Source organism: Xyrauchen texanus, chromosome 28, assembly GCF_025860055.1.
Source record: "Xyrauchen texanus isolate HMW12.3.18 chromosome 28, RBS_HiC_50CHRs, whole genome shotgun sequence".
Lineage (NCBI taxonomy): Eukaryota > Metazoa > Chordata > Actinopteri > Cypriniformes > Catostomidae > Xyrauchen > Xyrauchen texanus.
Genome location: NC_068303.1, coordinates 21,510,196 through 21,529,394, shown reverse-complemented (window position 1 = coordinate 21,529,394; position 19,199 = coordinate 21,510,196). Strand labels below are relative to the sequence as shown.

At 40.2% G+C, this 19,199-nt stretch overlaps 1 pseudogene; it reads right to left on the bottom strand.

The window, feature by feature from the left end:
- Nucleotides 1-476: 476 nt before the first annotated feature.
- The window catches only part of LOC127622491 (THAP domain-containing protein 6-like), a 157,506-nt pseudogene continuing 138,783 nt past the window's right edge, over nt 477-19,199 (bottom strand).

Sequence of the window (19,199 nt, the reverse complement as noted above, 5' to 3'; positions counted from 1 at the left end):
GGGTTCTATTTATCCTGACTATTGAGTAATGTTTAATATAATTAGTTCCTCCTGTACAGCAGTCATTATTGGCAGAATATTATGAGATGCATGGATTACTTCAGCTATGATGTCTCAAAAGGCTCATATTCATCTTACTGATAGGACGATTAGATCAGGAAATGATTTACAATTCACAGTCTGTGCTGCTTATTTTCTGCCAATTAATGATGAGGGAATATCTGGATGTGAGAAAGGGCGAGTCAGAAAGAAGATAACAACACAAATGTGACTTTCGCACAGGAGACAGCAGAAGGTATTGGCGGACGTTAAAAAAGACAAAGTGAAACTAATGTTTCTCATGTCAGATTAAGTTGTTTGACTAAAAAACTTCTGTCTTTATTTTTGTCCTTTAGAAACTCTGAAACACTGGCTGGTAGACAGTAAAGCTTTTTTTGAGATGCTTAAACTTTAATGCCATTGTAGGATGGCACCATCTATTTGTACCGAACCTTACTGACAGCTCCCAGGGCATCTGCTCCAAGCCACTTGGCACCACACTGAAAGAGCGTGAGGAAATATAGCTGCAATTACACAAAAAAGTGGGCATTGATGATACCATCACTCCTCAGGAATTCTTTCTCATACCCTCCATCTAGTGAACATGGCCTCTCCACAGTAATTCTGTATTAATGTGGCTGAGTTCACCAAGAGTATCAGGCTGGCTAAGTACAAAGAATTTTCACACTCCCAAACTATCTGTCACAACAGCATTGTGATAATGAAGCTTAGAGGATGAGCACAGGAAAAGAAAAAGTGATATTTTGACAAAAGGGATGAACCAGCATGCAATTTTATAATTGGCCTTGTGGGTTTGTCCCATTTTATCTGTATGTGCCAAACCTATCAGGTAGCTCTGGCTAAATGAGTATGATATTTTGCAATTAGGAACATCACAAGCAGTTTATCTTCTTAGTTGTGGAAAGCTAACTTGTCATCCATTTCATCATTAAACACTAGTCAGATTCTTTTACATTTTCAATATTATTTCTCATCTTCACTTAAGAGACCTTTAGGATAATTTGGCACATACAAATTAGAAATCTGAAAAGGTTTGCGTTTTGTGTGTGTGTGTGTGTGTGTTTGTGTGTGAGAGAAGGAGCTAAGGAAAAAAAACGATTGTCCATCTTCTCCTAAACAGGCATATAACAATTATATCATGGAATTAATCACTTTGCGCACAGTGGGAAGCCTTTTATAATTTGTGTATGAAAAGTCAGAAATGGGTATTCGCAAAAATAAATTAACACTGTTTGACCTCAATCTTCTTTACTTCAATCTAGTTAGTCAGATCTTTAATCACTGTAATTAATTGGCAGCCTGGTTTATTCATATCAAGGATAATCCTCATATTTTAGCCAGTCTGCTCGTTTAAAGATATATCTCTCATATTAGTGACACTGGGCAATGCTGAAAGCTTTATGGGAGAGCATGAATAATACAAGTAGATAATACAAGCAGAAGCCTTTTTTGATTATGGAGGAATGGGTGATTGACCCCGGCGGTGAAATATAAAATTTTCCCATTTATATATACTATATATATATATATATATATATATATATACACACATACATACCACAGTTAGTTCCTGTCCTCGAATCTGATTGGACGAGAGACGTTCCATGAGCACTGATGGTGTGACAGCATCAGCACTCGGACGCTTCACTGTGTGTGTATCACTCCGCGTTCATGCTGTTCTAAACTAAATTGTGTCTGTAAGGAGTTACTGGCTTTATTTTTGAAATACATATGTTATCCAGCAGGTGGTGGCAAAAGAAAATTTTTGTGTGTAATATGAGCCAGTTGGTGACGTAAAGTGAATCTGTTAGTAATTGTTTACATGATCGTTCGTATTACTATTCCATTACCAAAGCTAGAAAATAGCTTTAAACAGCTTTAAATGGACAACTTCAGGATTAAGGCTCATTATGAGAGACACAACAGTCTGATTTATTACAGAACTCAAGTGCTTATCTTTTATCAGAGTTTCCACATTGGATACATACTGTTTAAAATGGCGGAGGACATCGCTATTTCTATAGTGAATGACTCTTGCACACCGGATGCGAAATAGAGAGGAATACCCCCGCTTGGACGTCTATTTTCCACTGAGAAAGCTCACTGAGAAATATCTGATTGGGTGTGGCAACAGGCACACACTCCATATCTCTCTCACACACACACACCTCGGCCTGCAGCCTTGTGCCTGCGGCCAAATCACAGCAGTGCTGATGTAGGGCCATATCACACTCTTGCTCATGTGATATGGAGTGGTGGTGGCGTAGTGGCTAAAGCACAGGGCTGTTACTCAGAAGGTTGTTGGTTTGAACCCCACGGCCACCACCATTGTGCCCTTGAGCAAGGCACTTAACTCCAGGTTGTTCTGGGGGGATTGACCCTGTAATAACTGCACTGTAAGTTGCTTTGGATAAAAGCGTCTGCAAAATGCATAAATGTAAATGTGATATTGCTTATATATATATATATATATATATATATATATATACAGTGAGGAAAATAAGTATTTGAACACCCTGCTATTTTGCAAGTTCTCCCACTTAGAAATCATGGAGGGGTCTGAAATTGTCATCGTAGGTGCATGTCCACTGTGAGAGACATAATCTAAAAAGAAAAATCCAGAAATCACAATGTATGATTTTTTAACTATTTATTTGTATGATACAGCTGCAAATAAGTATTTGAACACCTGTCTATCAGCTAGAATTCTGACCCTCAAAGACCTGTTAGTCTGCCTTTAAAATGTCCACCTCCACTCCATTTATTATCCTAAATTAGATGCACCTGTTTGAGGTCGTTAGCTGCATAAAGACACCTGTCCACCCCATACAATCAGTAAGAATCCAACTACTAACATGGCCAAGACCAAAGAGCTGTCCAAAGACACTAGAGACAAAATTGTACACCTCCACAAGGCTGGAAAGGGCTACGGGGAAATTGCCAAGCAGATGACAATTTCAGACCCCTCCATGATTTCTAAGTGGGAGAACTTGCAAAATAGCAGGGTGTTCAAATACTTATTTTCCTCACTGTATATATATATATATAGTGAGAGTGAGGACTGCCCACTTGATGGCCAAGCACTCCTACTCCATCTGTTTTTACATGGGACATTGACATTAAGGGCATCTGCCAAAATCCCTTTTTCAAACGCAGTGTCAAATACCAATCAAGCAGTTCATCAATACAAGGCATTGGATAAGCATAAAATTTCGACACCACGCTAAATTTCCTATAATCCACACAGAATCGGTCTCACGGAGTCAAATCAAGTGGTTTTATTGTCATTTCAACCATATACAGTTAGTACAGTACACTGCGAAAAGAGACAACGTTCCTCCAGGACCATAGTGCTACATAAAAACAACATAGGACAAACACAGGACCACATGAGACTACACAACTAAATAAAATACCTATATATACTTATATACAGTGCACGTGCAAACATGTGCAAAAAGTACGAGACAGTACAAGAAATTTCGGACAATGAACAGGACAATAGGCACAGTGAGAGACAGTGCAGCGCCGACCAGTACACAGAAGTGCAAAAAGATGACAGTTTCTAAAAACGTAAAAATAACATACTATGAGATAGTCTTCTATGCACATAGCAGTTATTGAGGTATCAGACAGTTATAAAGTGACAGTAATTAAAGTGCAACTCAGGACAGGTGTGTGTGTGTGTGTGTGTGTGTGTGTGTGTGTCAAACCAGTCTCTGAGTATTGAGGAGTCTGATGGCTTGGGGGAAGTAGCTGTTACACAGTCTGGCCGTGAGGGCCCGAATGCTTCGGTACCTCTTGTCAGACGGCAGGAGGGTAAAGAGTTTGTGTGAGGGGTGTGTGGGGTTGTCCACAATGCTGGTTTCTTTGCGGATACATTTTTTTTGTAAATGTCTTTGATGGAGGGAAGAGAGACCCTGATGATCTTCTCAGCTGTCCTCACTGTCCTCTGTAGGGCTTTGTGGTCCGAAACGGTGCAAGTCCCAAACCAGGTAGTGATGCAGCTGCTCAGGATGCTCTCAATAGTCCCTCTATAGAATGTAATGAGGATGGGGGGTGGGAGATGTGCTTTCCTCAGCCTTCGAAGAAAGTAGAGACGCTGCTGGGCTTTCTTGGTGATAGAGCTGGTGTTGAGGGACCAGGTGAGGTTCTCCGCCAGGTGAACACCAAGGAATTTGGTGCTCTTGACGATCTCCACAGAGGAGCCGTCGATGTTCAGCAGAGAGTGTTCACCTTGTACTCTCCTAAAGTCAACAACCATCTCTTTTGTTTTGTCGACATTCAAGGACAGGTTGTTGGTGCTACACCAGTCCGTTAGCCACTGCATCTCCTCTCTGTATGCTGACTCGAGACCCACCACAGTCGTGTCATCTGCAATCTTGACGATGTGGTTCGAGCTGTGCATTTCTGCACAGCCGTGAGTAAGCAGAGTGAACACCAGTGGACTGAGCACACAGCCCTGGGGGGCCCCAGTGCTCAGTGTGGTGGTGGTGGAGATGCTGTTCCCGATCCGGACTGACTGTAGTCTCCCAGTCAGGAAGTCCAGGATCCAGTTGCAGAGGGAGGTGTCCAGGCCCAGCAGGTTCAGCTTTCCAATCAGGTGCTGAGGAATTATCATGCTGAATGGTGAGCTACGTACCACTACTCCTGGGGTTGTCTTGATGTGGTGGTTTATGAGATCAGTGCTGCTGGGGAGAGATGAGAACACATCAGAAAAATTCTTTGCAACCTGGCAAACTCTGTACATTTGATGGCGAGAGGTGGTCTCTGGGGTGAAGCGATTGGCTTAGATTCACCTCCGGTCTGAGCTCCTCCCACCCCCACTTCAAATACTGGGGGGGGGGTTCAATTAGGTACACAAAGCATGGACTGGACACAGCAATGAAGGGGCTGGGTCTGCCTCCTCCCGGGGCAGCGCTTGCAGGTTCGCTACCTGGTCTCTGAAGGGCGTGATAGGAACCTTGGGCACGTAGCCCGGCCGCGGTCTTAGGATCACATGTGTGTCTGCCGGACCGAACTCCAGGCAAGTGTCGCTGACAGAGAATGCTGGCAGACGCCATGCACGCGGCACGCACTTGAGTCTGTAGTCAGTGCTGAAGCGGTCTCATATGCATCAACCCCAGCGGAGCAGTCCTAAATGGCTGAGGTGCCTGAGCACATGGTCCCTGTGGGCGCATAACATCACCAATGACACAGGGACTGCCTCCCTTCATAGCTTTATGAGGTTGAGGTGGTAAATCTGGTGTGCCCCACCCCTGTCCATATGGACCACTTCATAGTCAACTTCCCCAACTCGTCGCATGACCTCAAACGGCCATTGCCACTTCGTGTGAAATTTTGAGCTTGATGTGGGCAGCAATATAAGGATCTTATCTCCAGCAAATTTCCATTGCCGAGCTCCCCTGTTATACAGCCAGGACTGTTCTTGTGACTGTTGCAAATTCTCCTGTGATAAACGCCTCAGTGTGTGGAGATTTGCTCTCAAGTCAAGAACATACTGAAATTCATTTTTACTCTGTGAAGGTCTCCCCTCCCAATTTTCCTTCATGACGTTTAAAATGCCATGGAGCTTATGCCCATGTAACAATTAAAACAGGGAAAATCTTGTGGAGGCTTGCGGGTACTCTTGTACTTCAAATACTAGGGGTTCGAGCCACTTATCCCAATTCCGACCATCTTTGTGCACAAAATTCAGAATATTTTAAGGTCTGATTAAATTGTTCGACCAAGCCTCTAGTATTGTAGCCTTACAGTGTTTTGAGTGTACAGATTGGAATCTGTTTTTAAGCACATGCACAGACTTAAAAGAACATGTATCTACCATATCTGCTTACATTACCTTCTGTGTTTATTCTGTTATACTCACCAAATATATAATTGTGTTCCCTAATAATAAACCCTTAGTGACAAAGGAATTAAATGGTATCCTGAACATGAAAAATCGGTATTCCATTCAGTGACTAGATAAGGAAAATCAGATAAATAGGGAAGTCAAAAAATCCATCAAAGATGCTCAATTGAATTATAAGAATAAGATTGAGGGAACGTTTGCCCAGGGTAATCTCAGGAACGCATGAAAAGGCATTAAGAGCATGGCAGCTGTGAATATGCATTCGTTAAAGCATAATGTGGTCATGAAAATTATAATAAAAGCATGTCCTTTCCAATTGAGCTACATTTTTTGCTTGTTTTTTAGACACTTGACCTGGTATCAGACATGGGAGATTTTAGACAATCTCTCAATTTTGACTCTGATTGACACTGATGTCACTGATCTGGCAAATGATTGAAATCAAGGCCACACCGCTTAATAAAGCCCTTGGTCCAGATGATATATATGTGGTAGAACCTTGAAACACTGTGCAGAACAGCTCAGTGTGTTTTCCACAAATTTTTCCAGTCTTCACTGGACCAAAGCTTAGTTCCACAGCTGTGGAAATAGCATCATGGTAGATGAAACACATCCCTTGCACTCTCAGTTCAAGCTTTTGCCCCTTGGGAGGCATCTACGTGGTGTAAGGTGCCTTGCAAATCTATATACATTTACCTTTGTGTCTGTGGCTATTCGACTATGTAATGGGTGATATAAAAATTTCTTATCATTAGAATTGTATTTTAAACAAATATTTATACACATTGTGTGATCAGGTATGCTGTATTCTAGTTTAGTTATTGTGTTGTTGTGTGAAGCACTGCTGTAGCACTATATGAATTGCCCTGCAGGGATCAATGAAGTTCTAATAATAATAATGTCCCAATACCAGTGCTGGAATTGGAATTGGGTCTGATACCACACTCATACGAATTTCATTACATAAACATTTAGCGCACACATTAAAAATCATGTTATGTCCTATTGAGATTATTTATCTGCAAAAGCTGCAATTTAATGAGATAAAAATATAGTTTATAATAGCAGCATTTGTGGTTTAATAATCACTTTGAGTTACATAGCGACCAGGTATTCCGCACTGATAAGCTCCCGTCATAACATGTAAACACTTACATTTGCATTACATTTAGTCATTTAGCAGACACTTTTATCCAAAGTAACTTACAAATGAGGAACATAGCAAGCAGTGTGTCATACAAAGTTCAACAACATCTACAGTGTTGAGGTAGCTGGAGTCATATAAGTGCTAGCACAGAAGAAAGAGACAGAAATTTTAATTTTATCTTATTGTGTACAGTAAGTGTAAGTTCAATAGTAAGTGCAATTAGTGTGGATTGGTTAAGAGCTCGCAGAACAGTTTTCAGCTGGTTCTAGAATGTTGAGATGGCATCAGCAGATCGTGTTTATGTTGGAAGTTCATTCCATCAAAGTGGAATAGAGAAAGTGAAAGATTGTGAAGAGTGTACGGATCCATTGTCTGTCCTGAAGGCCAGAGTAAAGGCCTTGAATTTGATGCGGGCAGCTACACATAGCCAGTGAAGTGAAATCAAGAATGAGGTGACAAGAGCTGCATTCTGGACCATTTGCAGTGGATTAATAGTGTTAGCTGAGAGGCCAGCCAACAAAGCATTACAGTATTCCAGTCTTGAATAACCAGAGCTTGGACCAGTAGCTTTGCAGCATATTCAGACAGAAAGGTCTGAGTTCCCTGATGTTGTAGAGCACGAATCAGCAAGACCGGGTGGTTGATGAGATGTGGGCAGTTAAATTAAGCTGGTCATCTACCACCACTCCCAGGTTCCGAGCTATTCTGGTTGGTGTTGGTGTAGTTGAACAAAGATGAATAGTGAGGTTGTGGTCAACAGATGGGTTGGTTGGGATCATGAGGAGTCTTGGCAAGTTTGAGCATAAGGTGCCGTTTCTTCAGCCAGGCTGAAATGTCCGAGAGGCAGGCAGAGATACGAGTAGGGTGATCAGGCTAGAACGACAGGTAGAGCTTAAAAATAAAAGCTCTGTCAAAATAAAAGCTCAATTTAAATAAAAAAAAGTATGACAGAAATGTATAACTACGGTAAAGTTATGTAATATTCACTGTATTACTATAACTATTAACAATAATAAAAACAATAAATCAGTAATAAAACAATAAATCTTGCATTAATTTTAAGCAATATCTCACATCTGTGATGCAGCACTTTATCTGTCAAACTATAACGTCTAGGTTACGGATGTAACCTCCGTTCCATGATGGAGGGAACGAGACGTTGTGTCGAAGAAGTGACACTAGGGGTCTCTCTTGAGTGCCGAATACACCTCTGATCCATGAAAAAAGGCCAATGAGAAGTTGGCAGCCAGAATCCGCATGTCCTGCCCCCAGACACATGGGCACAAAGGCGGGGAAATGCATCTGTTTCATTCAGGATTTTTCTGAGGAGCCGGAAATGGTCCAGCCACAATAGTGGCTCGGCTCAGCGACGTGGCCGGGAGGACACAACGTCTCATTCCCTCCATCAGGGAAAGGAGATTACATCCGTAACCTAGATGTTCTCCGTCTGTCACTCACTTCGATGTTGTGTCGAAGAAGCGACACTAGGGGTCCAATTTAAATCACACCATGCGCTAAGCCGTGTACGTGTACTGCTGACACAGGAGCGGGCAGGTACTTGGCATGCCAAAACGACCAGCTGTATCAGACTTCACGTACCCTTCCCCAAGGCACCATAAAGTCGTCAGAAACCCTTATAGTTACCCTAGACAGGGGAACAAGGCGACACTTGCCAACATGGGAAAATGCCAACATTTTCTCTCTATGTTTCTCGCATAGAGCAAAACGGCTTGGGCCCTTACACGCATCGTGGGAAAGTTTCCTATACTTTCAGAGGGAAAAGACCATACGGAGACCAAACCCGCCCAGAGAGGGGGAGGTAAAAGTGGCAAAATACATGGGCTTTTATGTCACATGTGGGAAGTGGCGCGGTGGTAGATCCTGCCTCTTCGGAGGGAGGAGTTGCTACAGACACGGCGACCGGGGGGCAGTGGGAACTGCCCAAGGGAGACGTGGGTCCACTCGTAAGGAGACCGTACCGTGGAAAATACACACTGTCAGAACGTCCACGTAGGAGCCCTAACCTGCGGAGCACCTATTCCAGTACAGGGTAGATTTGAGTACCCGCAGTAGATTGGGTCGGCGAATTCCTCCGCTGAACTGCAAAATTATCACAAATTAAACATTCATGCTCCTTGACCAATATGTAAGTTCCATATAAAGCAATTTTTTCCTACTATCTAAATACCAACTCAAGCGCAGCATTTTTTACAACAAAAAACATGCCATGCAAAGCTACACTTATGGTGTAGGCAGCACAGAGTGAGTAATGAGCCACACAGGATACATTTAGAAATGTCTGGATTTCAAACTTGAACTACTTTTAACATGACACATTGTCTAAAATTTTCTGCACTCATGGTGCTTAAAAAACTAAACAGTGAGAGGCAATGTAATAGCCAATGATATCCATCTGATACATTTATACATAGTCAAACAAACATGTTGCAGATGGACTGCATGAACATGCCCTGTGTGAACGCCCCTGAGTCTACCTCAGATAAGATTGACAAGCTTGAATGAAAAATGTTCCATCATGTCAATAAACCAAACAACATATTGACTTCTATTGCCAAATTTTGTTTAAGCAATGCTTTCCACAATAATGAAATGTCTTTGAATGATCTAAATTTGGGGGCTTTTTTCAGCAATCATCTATTGACAGACACCTTTTTCACTATTACAGGTGTTTTGGAGGTAAAAACAAAACTTTCATATTTCATTATTTTATTAGGTTATTGTGTTTTCTTGATTTTATACATAAATACATATATAGGGATGTTCCAGTACCGATTTCTGATTTTTTTGGAGAATGAGTATGAGTACGGATACTTAATTTTTGGTACTCGCCGATAACGAGCCTGATACCTGATACCTCCATATCAACAGTTTATTAAAATGTTATCATCAAAATGGTGTTTAAATTAATTAATTAATTTAGACTTCAATCAATTGCAAATATAACACTTAATTTTCAACATAATACTGTATTACATTTATCAAAAGAAGAGCTTTTAATGGCTCTTTCAAGGTCAAAGAGGGACTGTACCAACTTTGAACTCAGGTGAGGTTTTCAGCTAGACCATTGATCTGAGCATTCCTTTATTGATGAGTGGATGATCTGTTGTTTCTATGCTCTTTTTATCCTGTGCAATATGATTGATTTTACCTGTATTCTCTCATAAGCAAGTGATCAATGCTCACCACTGATGAGGCTGGGATTACAGTGCTGCCCCATAAAAGCTAAACTTTCACACTTCCCTCTTTCTCTCTGTCACTTCTTACTCATGTCCATTTCCCCTACTTTTCTTTTTCTTTGACAGCTTAGGCCTCTTGGAAAAAAATGTGTTGGTGAGGGGGAAAATTAATTTGCAGAGATTGCTTATTGTCTTCCAATGAAATGACAAAGTGCAATGTCAAATGGGAGGACAGGTCTCTCAAGAGAAGTGAATCTGTCATTGCAGCTGGATGATCTGAAATATTGCAATGGGTCTAGCCACATACATATTGTGTATATGTGGAACCAGCCTAAACATCCATAAAAGGCATAACAACTAGGCAACACAAAGCTATATTAGTAAATGCCAGTGTAAAAACAAAGACACTGAAAATTATAAATATGACCTTGAGAGTGCACTAAGAAACAATAGGCTATTTCATCCCCTGCTAAAATAAAAAGACCAGCTTAGACCAGCTTGTATTTCCTACTGGTCTTACAGCCTAGGACCAGCCTAGCTAAGCTGTTTGCCAGCAAAACAAGTTGGTCAACCAGTATGATCTTTTTGGTGAAGCTGGTTGAGCAAAGAAGTCTTCCTGGTCAAAGGAATATTTCACAAAATAATTTGCACACTTTTTATGTCGCTCCAAACCTGTATGACTTTCTTGCTTCTGTGGAACAAAAGTTTTAATTATAATGTTTTATTTGTCACGTAATACAAATGAATAGTGACACTGATTTGTTAAGCTCTAGAAAGGATAAATAAAACAAAAAAATTAACACCATAAAACCACATTAAAATTAGTCGATACTCATGCACTATATTCAAGTCTTCTAAAGCCACACATTCAATTTGTGTGATAAACACAAAATATTTAAATTTAGATTCAAATGAAAATTTGAATTGTTATTCACATTCATATCAAAAAATTTATAAAGCGCTAAAATCTAATATGGCAGCTACTTCGATAACATCAAACCACATTTGTTCTTGCGACATGACTTCATGGCATTTATTCACAAGACGTGCTGAGAACCAATGAGTTTAAATGTTACTGTATCAATGTAACCACCATTTTTTTAATTCGATTTGATTTGATTTATGAATAACAACTTAAATGTAGTCACGCAATAATATTTTATGCCTTCAGAAGGCTTGGAATGTCGTCATATCCATTTCTTATACTTTGTTTTTTTTCTTTCACAAGCTTGACAGACCAGAACCACTATTCACATGCATTATATACAGTATGTCAAACAAACCCTATGAAGACAGGTTTGAAGATAGTTGCTTTTAATGGTATTCTAGCGCCTTGCATGGCAGCTCTGCCGTCATTGGTGTGTGAGTGTGTGTATGAATGGGTGAATGAGACGCAGTGTAAAGCGTTTTGTTAACCACTAAGGTTAAATAAATGTGCTAAGTGCAGACCATGACGGTGAGTAAATGATGAATGAATGAAAAGTTTTGGGTGAATTATCCCTTTAAGCTAGTTAAAAAGCCTTCAAACACTATACAGTATATGCTAGTGGCCAGCAATATTGTTCTTTTTAACAAGGTCTTTTCAAATGTCAATAGAAATATGTTTACTATCTTTCTGCTGTTCTTTTCACAATTCAGTCTTTGTCCATTTAGTTTCAAGCTTAGAAGCAGCGGAAATGGAGCACATATCTCTGTTCTGTATGTCTTGTAAAAGCTCTTAAGCTAGCATGACGTTGACACTCTGCTATTTGGGAGCTAATCCTACTCTGAATGCTTACTACTGCTGTATCCCTGTGTGCTGTGAAATACTTTTTTCATCAAGGAAAAGTCAGGCAAGTACATGCAGCAAATGCAGCAAATGCAGCAAACTTACCATTAGCTAAGTTCCCACAGATCATATTTTCGAGTTTACACAAACAATTAGTCAATACACATAAGTATTTGAAGCTTATGATGTTCTAACGCACAGTCTAAATTAGCCATATTGCACACCCAACCCGGTGAGGAAATGTGGAGCAATAAACATAAATACCATTTGTTTTCTTTTTCAGCAAAAAACCTTGTTGACCACAAAGAGTTCCCAAGAGCTAGGGCAAGATATGCCATAAGAGATAGTTTGTCACCATGAGGAATATGCTGGCTAATGAGACTTCTCATAATCCTTTGGCTTGGGACTAATGGGGCATTTAAGGAAAGGCAATGCATCTTGCTGCATATGGCCCAGCCTCTCCATCTCATCCTTATATGTGTGAAGTCACTGAGCAATTAGTAGCCTTAACAATGAACAGTAGCAGTCTGTTAAGATATTTACTAGCTTCACTGGACATAGAAAGTTAACAATCACACTGTCAAAGTGAAGAACTACAAAGGCCTTTTAATATTTTCCTTGCAGCTGTACAAGATGTGGTCTTTTTCTTTTAAAATCTTTTAAGGTCCTTAAATGCATGAATTTTTCATAAATTTTCCTTAACATATTGTGATAGTTATGTTTAATTCATATCAAGATTATGAGCTCATTGTCAAGTAACTTAAAACTCCTTTGTTCATAATGTACATTATAAAGGGGACATGGAAAAATAATCAGTCTCAGAGATCCCAGTAACCCTCTGAGTAAGCATAACTCCAAAGCCTGGTAATCTCTCGACCATAACGTAATGATAACACCATTTGAATTTGAGCATTCCCATGGACCTCAGTGGAGACAATTTCTCCTCTTGACAGAATACCAGACCGAGCTCTCAGAATTGCTCATCATGACTCTTCTTTTGTGACTTTGCCATGAAATTTGCACTCCTCGAAACCTTTGGGCTACATTTAATTAATAATGATGGGCCTAAGAAGTTATATGTTATTGCAGTGTATTTGTCTTGTCTAGAAAGCATTGAGTTGAGCCTTCGTAGTTGGCCAGTGGCCCAGAAAAATCATATCCATCCTCATATACTATCAAAGATGGGAGAAACTAGAAACTTTAACAACTCATAGAAAATCTTCTACCCCCTGCTGTTAACCCTCCAATTTTTTTGTTTGAATACTGCAACCTCATCAAGGCAAAGAGCTCCAATTCGCAGCTGTATGTGTGTTTAATGAATATTTATGCCTGGCAACAGAAAACATTGTGAGAATTGCTGTGGGCTCTTTCACTAATAAGGTTGGTTGACCATGAAGACCGCAAGCCTTCATTTTCATACCTTTTGTCTTGCACCTGCTGTGCTTGGGAGTACCAACTATTCCCTCTCATCACTGTGACAGATCCATGCATGTGTCATGTGAAAGTCACATGAAACTGACATCAGGTTCAACTGTAAAAGGGTTTGTAATGCAAGGCGGGATTGCATTGTTTGTAATCTCACATGGTTGATTGATTTTGGTCTTTGGTGTTTTCATTGCAGGGGATTTGATATAAATCCTTCATGGCGTGATGGCTCATTACTTTGCTTTAAATTGCATGGAATTCGTTCACAGCCAATCAGTACAGCAGATCCAGTTTCATACATTAATAAATACATGTGGTTTATGCAAAATGTACTGTTAGAATGTGTTAAATTCATAATCCAATAAGGCCAGAATAAAATGAATTATGTTTAATTAGATATAGAGCTGACATGGAGTGGGATGTAAGACCTTTGGTTGATATTCCCACCGTCTATCTCTTCATGTTAGGTGAAAATGAGACCAATGGTATTTCATGTTCCATAAAGGTCATTGAAGTTTAATTTGGGCATTTCACCACAAATTCAGTGGTGAGTCAGGGAGTCTGAATGACACTCAATTTTAGCTCTCCAATTCAGGTGAAAATGAACTAAATGTTATACCTTGAGAGATATATTCCTTTTTGCATTAAAGGGAAAACAGCAGGTTGGCGTTTTCATAATTGGAGTAAAAGCTTTCTTTAAATTTCCTTTAAAGTGTATTTAGTGGGCTTCAGGATGAAGATATCAGAATGTTCCATGAACCTTATAGTCTCTCTATACAATGAAGTCTCTAATGTTGATAACAATTTTTTCCTTACAACGCATCTGATGACTGTTTCCCAAAACCCTATTAACTATGGTGCACATTCATCGTTCAAACCTTGTTGGTTCAACAATGTAGAGCTGTCAATAATGACATTATTACATTTACATTTATGCATTTGGCAGATGCTTTTATCCAAAGTGACTTACAGAGCACTTATTATAGGGACAATCCCCCCAGAGCAACCTGGAGTTAAGTGCCTTGCTCAAGGACACAATGGTGGTGGCTGTGGGGATCAAACCAACAACCTTCTGATTACCAGTTCAGTGCTTTAGCCCACTACGCCGCCACCACTCTATACGGGGGTGGAATAATAACTTCTGCAGAGATCGAATGGATATCAAATTATAACTGCTCATTTACATGGACAGAGAGCCATTTATTGTGAAAAAAACTGCTTAAGAAACTAAATAGACATTTACGTTTATATGCACTTTGTAATACGCGTACTCTTTACTACAGTATACAAAAGGTTTGGTCAGTAAGCAGCTCCACAGAAACATTATTTCCTCGCAATGCTGCATTTAATAATGAACATGGCATCTGAGGACTACTCCTGTTATTTTCTGTTCTCTGTTGTTTTGCTTTATTTTCACATGCCCCTCTGTTGCTGGAGTGTTTGTTTTCATCACGACCTCTCACAGCATTGAGCTCAGTAGTGGTTTCCCTTCTACCTCACTTTACCGCACTTGAGCAAAAACATACTGTATGCACACTTTAAAAAAAAAATATGAATGCTACTTTTATTGTTGACACAATGAAAGATATATAACTAAATATACAGTATATATGGATTGAAAAATACAGACAGGAACTGTATTCTGGACTTCCTGACTGGGAGACCTCAGTCAGTCCGGATCGGGAACAGCCTCTGCACCACCACCACACTCATCAGCAAGAACAACGAGTCAGCATACAGAGAGGAGGTGCAGCGGCTTACGGACTGGTGTACAACCATCAACCTTTCTCTGAATGTGGACAAAACAAAAGAGTTGGTTGTTGACTTCAGGAGAGCACAGAGTGATCACTCTCCGCTGAACATCGACAGTCCCTCAACACCAGCTCCGTTACCAAGAAAGCCCAGCACCGTCTCTACTTTCTTCGAAGTCTGAGAAAAGCACATCTCCCACCTCCCATCCTCACCACATTCTATAGAGGGACTATTGAGAGCATCCTGAGCAGTTGCATCACTGCCTTGCAGGACTTGCACTGTTTCGGACCGCAAAGCCCTGCAGAGGATAGTGAGAACAGCTGAGAAGATCATCAGGGTCTCTCTTCCCTCCATCAAAGACAATTACATAAAACGCTGCATCCGCAAAGCAACCAGCATTGTGGATGACCCCACACATCCCTCACACAAACTCTTCACCCTCCTGCCGTCTAGCAAGAGGTGCCGAAGCATTCAGCCCCTCACGGCCAGACTGTGTAACAGCTTCTACCCCCAAGCCATCAGACTCCTCAATACTCAGAGACTGACACACACAAACGCACGCACACACACACGCGCGCACACACACACACACACACACACACACACACACACACACACACACACACACACACATGTTATGTTTCCATGTTTTATGGGGACTTTCCATAGACATAATGTTTTTTATACTGTACAAACTTTATATTCTATCCCCTAAACCTAACCCTACCCCTAAACCTAACCCTCACAGAAAACTTTCTGCATTTTTACGTTTTCAAAAAACATAATTTAGTATGATTTATAAGCTGTTTTCCTCATGGGGACCGACAAAATGTCCCCACAAGGTCAAAAATTTCGGGTTTTACTATCCTTATGGGGACATTTGGTCCCCACAAAGTGATAAATACATGCTCACACATACACACACACACACACACACACACACACACACACACACACACACACACACACACACACACACACACACCATCCAACTTTTGCACGTGTCCAGAGTCACTTTATAACTGGCTGCCACCTCAACAACTGCTATGTCCATAGAACACTATTTCATAGTATGTTATGTTTACATTCTGCATTTTTATAACGTGTCATATTTTTGCACTACTCAGATTAGAAATGTATACTGGTCGGCACTCTCTATCTGTCTCTTACTGTGCCTATTGTCCTGTTTCCTTTTGAGTAATTATTGTACTGTCCTGTACTTTTTGCACACGTTTGCACGTGTACTTTATGTAGGAATGTGTAGGCCTTATTCAGTCTGCATTGTCTGATGTGGTTCTGTGTTCATCCTATGTTGTTTTATGTAGCACCATGATCCTGGAGGAATGTTGTCTCGTTTCGCTGTGTACTGTACTACCTGTATATGGTTGAACGACAATAAAAACCACTTGGCTTGAAATGTGGCTCTGGTGAAGCTGTGTGGTGCTGCATGGCAAGAAACATGATTTTCAAGTTGCTTTTCAGTGACAGAGAAGTTAAAACCCTTCACGTTCTGAATTTAAATACAAAATATATTTAATAAGAAAATAAGATTTTCTCAATACAACATAATAACCATGATAATATAAGCCAAACATGATACAAAACACATCCTTTATTTAAATCCTCGGACAATTCTGAAGAGACGCCTTATAATTTTCCCCAAGCCACAGTATGGAAACTATGAAAAAAGCATGCATGAAAAGCAGCCTATTTTAAAACCAAAAACCCATTGACAGATGAATACAATAATTTGATGATCAAATTAAGCTATGCCCCATTACTATCACAAATCATTGATGAAACACTCTCATTTAGCTATAATTTTTTTTATGATTATTAGCCACCAAGGTGTTTCAATCCATTCCTCAGGTGTATCAGTAGCAGGTGTATTAATGACTGTCCTAACAAATACAGTACATAAGTGTGTATCAAATGCTCAACAATGGCGGCTTTACAAAGAATCCTACAGCTTGAGCACAGAAGGTGACGCAGAAGTCAGGAAGTGTATATAAATGCCTACATAAGGACAAATTTCTCCCCACTTGACCCTCTATCTAATGACGGCATCATAAGAAAGTTCTGGATTCCAAGGACCAAGATCCTTGAATTGCTGCAGGTTGTGAAAACACACCTTCAGAGGGCCACAAGAAGAAACTATGCCTTAAGTCCAGCAGTGCAGTTCTTAGCTGCACTGCATTATTGTGCTGTGGACGTTTTATGGAGGTGGCTTGTGATGTCCTGTGGCTCAGCAAGTCTTAAATCAGCAAGGATATGAAAGCAGTAACACCTTTGCAGTTACAGCTTTTGAACACCAAGCTGACTTTTCCCAAATCTTCTCAAAAAATCCAGTCACAACATTGCAGTCATGGACATTTGTTCAACTTTCTGAGGAGGAAGAGGGGGTCATGCTGGTGCTAATGATGATGAGGATCCACTGAACATACATCAAGGCAGAATGCATGCTGCAGGAGCAGATGTAATAGAACATTTAATTCAGAAAATGTTTGGTTACTTATTTCATTTCAAATACAGTTTGGTTAATGTATTTTCTAGTATTTCATCTGACTGGCATAACTTGTATTAATAAACATTTTGTGTAATTTCCTACCTTGGTCTATGTTTTTTCCCCCTGCAAACATTAATTAAAAGACTACTGCAAAAAAGAAGTATACATTTGTTTTACATATATGAGAGTGTAATGTTTTGAAATATGTTAATTAATGTATTTTACACTTACATAGCGCTTTTCTGAAACTATACTCAATGTTCTGCAGATTTGTTGCATATACTGTATGTACAGTACAGATAATTTTTATATCAGTGAAAACCATTAACATGCATATTGTGTTTTACATATATAGCCATATGTGAAATTTCTCTTTTGAAAATGTTTGCTTGTTAATAACAATATAACTCACCTTTTATATGCGAAAACGAAGCCGGTCCTGTGTTCCAAACATCATAAATAATGCCTTTGGAGGGCACTTCGAAGGGAGAACAATTGTGACAGTCATGCTGGAAGATCATTTCAAACTGAATTTCCAATAAAAATAACTTTGAGCACAACAAATTCAAGCCTTTCAAAGCTCTCAGACTGGATGGTGAAGTTTTTGATAGCAATAGGGCATAGGGGTGATAACTCTGAATAGAACACACCCCAGCTGTGGGAGAGGGTTGGCACTCATCTGGCCACACCCTGGTCCTGTCTCGAATGGCTCTGCTTGCTGGGCCCTCTAGAGGCCCGCTATCCGGGGCCAATCGGAGTCCCGCGGCACTGTGGTATCGTTTCGTTTAGGGGAGATTCTGACTTACAGGCATTCAGTCATAACAGCACAGATGGTAGCTTCGCACCTGTGGCTCCTCAGCCAAGCACACACACCAAATGTCTGAACCTGCGGTTCCTCTTATACTGAGCAGGATTACTATTGCAACAACACATCATCAGTAGGGTAAAACTAACCTGTATCACGACAGTCTACGCTGAAATGATGGTGAGAATGATCGCTGTCCCGATGGTGAAAGCGACTGAGGGGGGTCCAACCCAGTAGTTCCAGCAGATCCACCCAGTCCTGCAGAAAGGCAGGTAAGTGGACATTAGTCATATTTGGATTAGCACTTAGCACTTCTGCATTCATTCAGACCACTGCTCATGCAACCAGCTGGCAAAGGCTTCTGCTTGGTCTTAAAGCTCTTGTTTTACATAGCCAGATGCAAACAAAACAAAGCGCTTAATATATAATGATTATTTATTATTTATTTATTAATGTTTCTTTAAAACTTTAAACCTAGAAATGTAAAAAAAGGGTGACAATTCATCATCCCAGTTACAATTGATACTATAACCCTATACAAATTGCATATTTATGCCTTAATATAAAACCAATGTCTTCATGATTAATATCTTTACAGGCCCGGATCATATTTAAATATTTCAAACATGATTGAGAAATTTTAAATGCACTTATATTAAATCACTTAGGGTATGTTTAAAATAGG